Genomic DNA, 7,675 nt, shown 5'->3' on the forward strand with positions numbered 1-7,675 from the left:
GATACTTGGAAATATTTCTTTACTGTGAGAGTGGTCAAGCACTATAGCAGGCTTCCTAGAGGGGTGGATGATGCCAGTTGCCTGTCAGCATTCAAGGGGCATTTGTATAATGCTCTTAGTAATATATCTTAACTCTTGATTACCTATGAAATGGTCAGGCAGTTCTACTTGATGATCTTTGAAGAACCGTTACAGCTGTGTGTTGAGTTCTAATCTATTTTATTTTTTTTCTGTTTGTGTTTTTCAGTGTTTTTTTTTCCCTCCAGATCCATGCAGAAATCTCTTTTTTTACAGTGATACTGTAAACCCAATAGGAAGGCTTCAGTAAGTGGGAGCTGTAATACTTACATGAAGAATCAGGCTCAGCATTCTTTTCTGCAAAATGTTTTTCAATATTTTTTATCAGCTCCCGCTGTTATGTCGTTATCACTCTGCCCTCTATTGGACAAAAAAACAACCATGTAGTTCTTGTAGCTAAATACAATTAATTAAATATGCACCCATATGGCTTAGAATATTCTTCCTATTTTTCTCCCATCTGCTCTTGCTGGAGAGATGTTGTTTCATTACTGTGCCTTCAAGCTAATAGATTTGTTTCTTTTCCATACAAGCCATTTTTTTTTCAGTCACATGCTTGACTGCTGTTGGCTGTTTATCAAGAACTTCCATATATATATATACATATATAACGTAGGAAATTCCGCATGAATACTGTCATTATTCTCCTTTAAATATTAGTAACAGTGAAAATCTAAATAAGAGGCTTTTGGAAATCTTACTTAATTCTTCTAATTTGTATCAGCTTCTAGATTTTTGGAAATATCAATTATTTACTATTTCTCAATACTTCAGTAATGATATCTAGTGACTGGCAACAGGCATCCACAAATATTTCCAGCATGTTACACTAGGAGTTATAATTTTAATTACGTCCTGTCTAACTTTCATCTTCTAAAATGACTTCATGATTTGAGTTGGTGGAGAGCATGAACTCTATGAATCTATTTTTTGGAAAAGAAATTTGGAAAAGAAACAAAAGTTCCTTTTCTCTCTTGTTTTCTTATATTTAGATGACGTGCCCGTGGACAGTTTGCAGCTGTTGTTGCTGTAAACAAAAGCTAGCTTTAATTACTTGTAAGAAATCATGTATTAACCACATCAGATGGCAGATGCACCATAAAATTTCTTCCTTGAGAAAGGAAAACTGCTTTTGATCTCAACTAAAGAGTTGCTCTGTAGCATCAGGATGTATTTAGTTATGTGGAAGACTTCTGCTTAGATCAATCTTGCTTTGAATTAGCATGCAGTCATTTTCCTCCTTTGGTATCTGAAGTACCACTGCAAAACACAGACTGTTATTGACAACCCCTATCATGAAAGATAACTGAGCTTTGTACAGAGATTTAATGTCTAGTTATTTATTATCATAGAATCATTGAATGGCTTTAGTATCATCTAGTACCAACCTCCCTGCCACGGGCAGAGTTGTCACTCACTATTAGGCTGCCCAGGGCCACATCCAACCTGCTGTGAATACCTCCAGGGATGGCGCATCTACAGCTTCTCTGTGCAGCATATTCCAGTGCCTCACCAGTGAAAAAAAAATTCCCCTAACATCTAATCTTTTCTCTTTTAGTTTAAAACTGTTCCTACTTGTCCTATCGCTATCAGACTGTAAAACATCTAAGTATAAGCTCCCTTTAAGTACTGGAAGACCACAGTGAGGTCTGCCCAGAGCCTTCACTTTTCCAGGCTGAACAAGCCCGTATCCCTCTGTCTTTGTAGGAGAGATACTCCAGCCCTCTTCTGAGCCTGTTCCAATAGCTCCACCCTTTCCTTGTGCTGGGGGCCCCAGGCCTGGATGCAGTACTCCAGACAGGGCTTCACAAGGGCAGAGCAGAGGGGACAATCACCTTCCTCTCTCTGCTAACCACCCCAGCCCAGTATAACATTGGCCTTCTAGACTGCAAGCATACACTGCTTGCTCATACCCAGCTTTCAGCGTACCAGAACCCTGAAGATGTTCTCCCCAGGGCTGTTCTTTATGAGTTGTTCTCCCTGTCTGCACTCATGTTTGGGATTGGCATGACCCAAGTGCAAAACCATGTACTTGACCTTGAAAATTTCCTACCATTTTTTTTCATTCCTATTCACTGTCAAGGTGTATGGGAACTGCTGAATCACAGCCTGAACCTCTGATTGATCATTTGAGGCAAGCAATGAGTCAGCCACGGGAGCACAGGGGAAGGCAATTCACCTGAGAGACTGGAAAGGGTGGAGACTGGCTGCGCCTCTCCTAGACCCCATTTAAGGGCTGCTTGCCCCTGGGAAAGGATCTCTTTCTGGAGGTTGCTCCCTTTGGAGTTTTTCTGTAAGCCTAGGACATGAGTGAGTATTTTCATTTGTCTTCTGTTATCCCTTTCCACTCTGATAATCTTTCCAGTTATATGATCTGTAGACACCAGCCTAACTGCAACACTCTGTATATTTGCTGATTATACACAAGGGCAATACTACACAGCAAGATCCCGTGGCTTTGCTGTGAATGCATCATTTTGTTCTTGACAAACAGCAGCAAACTAGGTACCATCTGCAGTACACAGCAAACTCACATAGCCCTTTACAGAACAGAAACATTGATATGTGTTCACTTATGCCATCTGCTGAGACATTTACATTCATAAAAGCAGAAGTTTTATAAAGTATGATAGATGAAGACACAGAAATATGCAGAAGGCACCTCCACAAGTTCAATGTAATATGGAGTTCAAAACGGTTTCACCAGCTAGTAGACAATACAGATATGTTATCAGGTTATTATTTACATTCATTAAGTGTTCAGTGTATTTTCTTGCATTAGTAATTTTTAATCTTTTTTTGCTAATTAATATTTCACATTTAAATAAAAGACTATTCTGTTCTGCTGGGATATATTGTTTATCATAGAGATAAATTTTCTCAGTGAAGTTACTTCTGAGAACCTGCAGCATTTTAACGCGCCCAGCTCACTAAGTGCTGTCTCAAATGAGCTCTGGCAGCACAGCAGAACATTCTGTTATTTATTTATTTATTACTTATTTATTTTTAGGAGATATCAGAACTGATCAGTAAGTTTGCCTCAACTTTAAATTTACAATGCTTTCATTGATCACTGCCCTTTAAAAGAAGTCAGATTTTCCTCAGAGTCCTGTTTATTGATTTTGACTTCAGTAGGAATGGGCCCATAAATTTCATCAAATGTGACCTTTGATCTTGCAAAGAGTTTAACGCTGTTTATACCCTTTGAAAATGTGTTGATCATGAAAAGCAAAATATCGTAGCAGAACCCTAAGCTCAGCATATTCTTATTAAAGGGCTACCCAGCTTTTCATCTGAAAGCGAGCATACAAAACTCCAGGATGTCTAACTCTCTGGTAATGTAGCTCATGTTTCCTTATGTCTAATGCTGACACTCAGTAGATCACAATAAGGAGCCTTCTTTGCTGGATTTTGAATCAGAATACTACATTTGTCCAGAGGAGGCAGTCTGCAGGTCATTATACTAACTTCTCCATCATCCATGTGATAGATCATTATTGTCTTCCTTGTCTGAAAGACCTGGTTGTGGAACAAATTGTTAAGCCAAAGAAGGTGAGGGGGATGTTTTTAAAACAAATGCCACATAATCAAGCTTCTCTGAGTTAAAGAACATTCTCAAGGCAATGCTTTCACCCCTAATCTTGGATATGGCAGAATCTTAGTTTCAGCTGAGGTAGAATTTTTTTCTTAGAGTGTCTGGTATGATGCTGTGCTTTGGTTCTAAAAGAAAAACAATGTTTATAACACACTGATGTTTATAGCTTCCTGCTAAGCAGCATAGTATAGAGTCAAGGACATTCTTAGCGAACGGCTCAAGGAGCTGGGAGGGAAAATAATTAGGACAGGTATCTTAAGCTGGCCAAAGGGATATTCCATATCATATGACATCAAACAGAAGGAATTTTGTAGGAAGTGGGAGTGCATCTCACTCTCTTCTGCCACCCAGGGGGCCTAGCTGGGCATTGGTTTGGGGTGAATTTCTCATGCAGCTTTTGTTATATATATTTTTATATATACATATATTTGACAAAATTATTTTCCTTTTCTCTACCTTAGTATATAGTTTTCTGTCAACCTACAAGTACTACTCTTTTTTTTTTGCTGTTGTTTTTTAGTACTATTCCCCCATCCCTCTGGGAAGGAGGGAGTGAGTGAACAGCTCTGTGCTGCTGAACCACCTGCCAGGTTAAATGAGAAATGGTAGTTTTGCCTTCAGCTAAGGATGATATTGAAGGACAGTGCACTTTTAATAATAAGCTTTATTATTTGCTAGAACACACTACTTGTATTAAAAAACAACAACAACAACAAACAAAAAAACCCTATGAATTTAAAATCTAAAGCTTTTCTCTATTTTTTGTGTAGCAATTCTGATCAGGAGACTACTGTATGTGGAGGAAATGATGATTCATGTGGCAATTTACCTGTGTGACGTGGTGTAGGGAACCTGCTTTGGCAGAGGGGTTGGACTCGATGATCTCTAGAGGTCCCTTCCAACCCCTACAATTCTGTGATTCTGTGAATTCACCTCCATTGGTGCAGGCCTGTGCTGTGTGGCATATCTGAGCATGGTCCTCCGGCCATGGTGCACTGCCATGTCCGTCAGCAGCAGGATTACCTCTGCCAGCTTGTAGTGGCAGAGCAGCCTGTGGGCAGCTCCCGTGTGACAAGTCCACCTTGTGTGGGCTTGTCTTTATCTAATAGTGCACAGATTAGGGTCCCCAGCTCAGAAACAGTCACCATTTTGAATGCAAATGTGGTGCTAGATGCCAACCTAAAAGACTATACAGGATAAAGGAATTCCTCAGTAGGAATGCCTGACAAACAACAGCAACAATAGGAGGAAGTGACAGAAAGATTAGCTAGTAAAATGGCACAAACATGTAGTATAATATGGTGGTATCTGTGTCAGGAAGAATATGGCAACTAGCAGGATTAAGGGAACAAAGTTATGCGTATACTGAAGACAACTGTGCAGAAGGATTTGAACTGCTAGAGGGTGACTGGGTTCAGAAGGGTCTGGGCTTGGGATAAGCAGGAGCAGTGAAGGGTCTGTCTCAAAAGGAATTCAGTGTAATGTGGTATAAATAAATGAGAGAAACATAGGTTTGAATAACATCAATTTTTTTTTAGAAGAACATAAGTCTATCCTAGCTACTTTCCTGTGATGAAGTCAGCATTGAGACTGGTTTTATGCAGTCTTTGCACATAGTATGACATAAAATTGCTACTATATTCAGCCTTGCTGGTGTGTGTATGAGAAAGAGAAGAGCAAGCTACTGGGACATCTATGCTCCTAAAGATAACTGGACAAAGCCAAACTACATAAGAATTACAGAATCTGTACTGAACATTACAGCTTTCCAATAGAATAGATCTGTGGCAAGTTTGGTCATGCTTTATAGGGAATGAAAATTCTGTGTAGTGCAAATATGTAAACGACATAAACTGTGATATGGTTGATATAATTTCCAGCTTGAGGGACAAGAAGTCTTTAATGATTGCAAAGCAGCAGGTGCTTTTACATTTCACCACTAGGCAGCAATACAGCATTTCATAAACCAGATTAGAGCTTTAGTTTTGGAAGGGAGAGCGTTTTTATGAATCATTAGTGCTTACGTCTCCTGTGTCTGCTCTTTCACAACATGCAAGCTAGTACATGTTTAATTTCCATTATGTTCATTACAAAACAGATGTGAATTATCACCCTGTCCTTTTTGTTTCAAAATAACTTTGGAAATTGGGCAAAATACAATTAACCAAGTCTGTTGAGTATTTTCATGGGGAAAGATTAAACTGGTTTTCTCATTTTTCTCTTTGTCTATCTCTTTTTGTCTCACAAATTCTTGCAGGGTCTTAACTAATGTTCTCATTACCAAAACATGTGTTTTCAAGATTATGAGGACAGTTCTTTTTTTAAAGTACTGGGAGAAGTGTTTGACAGTTTTCCAGATTTAACAGTTAGAGGTGCCAGCGGAGCTGTGTGCCTAAATGGGGAAAAACTGCCATGTATTTAAAGAAGCTGAACACAGTCTGGCACACTGACCTGGAGCAAAATTCTCATCTCAGATTTAAAGGGAAGCCAGGACAGAGAAAAGTTACTCAGAAGATCCTATTGTTGCTCATGCTGTGTTTTCTAGCCCCTCACTAAAAGTTTGTGTCCTTAGATCAGTGACAAAAGGAGGGTTATACAAGCCAATAGTAATTGTGAGAAACAATTCATTCTAGGAAAATTATAAAAGTTAGATTCATAGAATGGCTAAGGTTGGAAGGGAACTTAAATATCATTGACTTTTGACCTCCTGCTGTTCTTTTCTCAGGGTTACTACTTACTACATCAGGTTGCCTGAGGCCCTGGCCTTGAAAACTTCCAGGGATGAGACATCCACAACTTACCTTGTTTCAACTCCATGTCACCATTTCAGTAAAGAATTTCTTCCTAAAATCTAATCTAAATCTCTGCTTTTTTAAATTTTAAACTGTTACTACTTGTCCTGTCACTATTTGACTGCGTAAAAAGTCCCCTGCCTGCTTGTAAGCTCCCTTCAAGTTACAAGAAAGCCATAATAAGGTCTCTAGAGCCTTCTCCAAACTATACAAGACCAACTCCCTCAATCTATTCTCATAGAAAAGATGCTCCTGCCCTTTTATCATCTCTGTTTTCCTCCTCTGGACCTGCTCAAACAGCTCTGTATCCTTCCTTTGCTGGAGACCCTACGTCTGGACACAGTACTCCATGTGAGGCCTCCCAACCAAGTTGGGAGGGAGTATTGATCTGCCAGAGAGGATGAAGGCACTACAGAGGGACCCGGATAGACTGGATCAATGGGCCAAGGCAAACTGTATGAGTTTCAATAGGGCCAAATGTAGAGTCCTACATTTTGGTCAGAACAACTCCAATCAACCCTACAGGCTTGGGGAAGAGTGTCTGGAAAGCTGTCTGACAGAAAGGGATCTTGATGTGCTGATGGACAGTCAGCTGAATATGAGCCAGCAGTGTGCCCAGGTGTCCAAGAAGGCCAATGGCATCCTGGCTTGTATCAGGAATGGTGTGGTGAGCAGGACTAGGGAAGTAATCCTGCTCCTGTACATGGCACTGATGAGGCCTCACATTGAATACTGTGTTCAGTTTTGGGCACCTCAGTACAGAAAGGACATGGAGGTTCTTGAGCAGGTCCAAAGAAGGGCAACAAGGCTTGTGAAGGGCTTGGAGGATATGTCCTATGGGGAGTGACTGAAGGAACTGGGATTGTTTAGTCTGGGGAAGGGGAGGCTGAGGGGAGATGTTATTGCTCTCTTCTAATACTGAAAGGTGCTTAAAGTGAGAGCATGGTTTGTCTCTTCTTGCTGGTGACTGATGACAGGACGAGGGGAAATGGCCTCAAGGTGCACCAGGGTAAGTTTAGGTTGTATAAATGGACAAACTTTACAGAAAGGGTTGTTAAGCACTGGAATAGGCTCCCCAGTGAAGTGGCTGAGTCACCGTCCCCATCCCTGATTGTGTTTAAAAACTGTTTGAATTTGGTGCTCAGGGACATGGTTTAACAGAAGGTTGTTAGAGTTAGGGTAGTATGGTTAGATTGTGGTTGGACTTGAT

At 40.2% G+C, this 7,675-nt stretch overlaps 1 protein-coding gene across 2 annotated transcripts in view; it reads right to left on the reverse strand.

The window, feature by feature from the left end:
• LOC107309772 (collagen alpha-1(XV) chain-like) overlaps positions 1 to 7,675 on the reverse strand; it is a 90,841-nt gene that overhangs the window by 70,807 nt on the left and 12,359 nt on the right. The window lies entirely within an intron of this gene.

The sequence above is a fragment of the Coturnix japonica genome, chromosome 2 (assembly GCF_001577835.2).
Source record: "Coturnix japonica isolate 7356 chromosome 2, Coturnix japonica 2.1, whole genome shotgun sequence".
In the NCBI taxonomy this organism is placed as follows: Eukaryota; Metazoa; Chordata; class Aves; order Galliformes; family Phasianidae; genus Coturnix; species Coturnix japonica.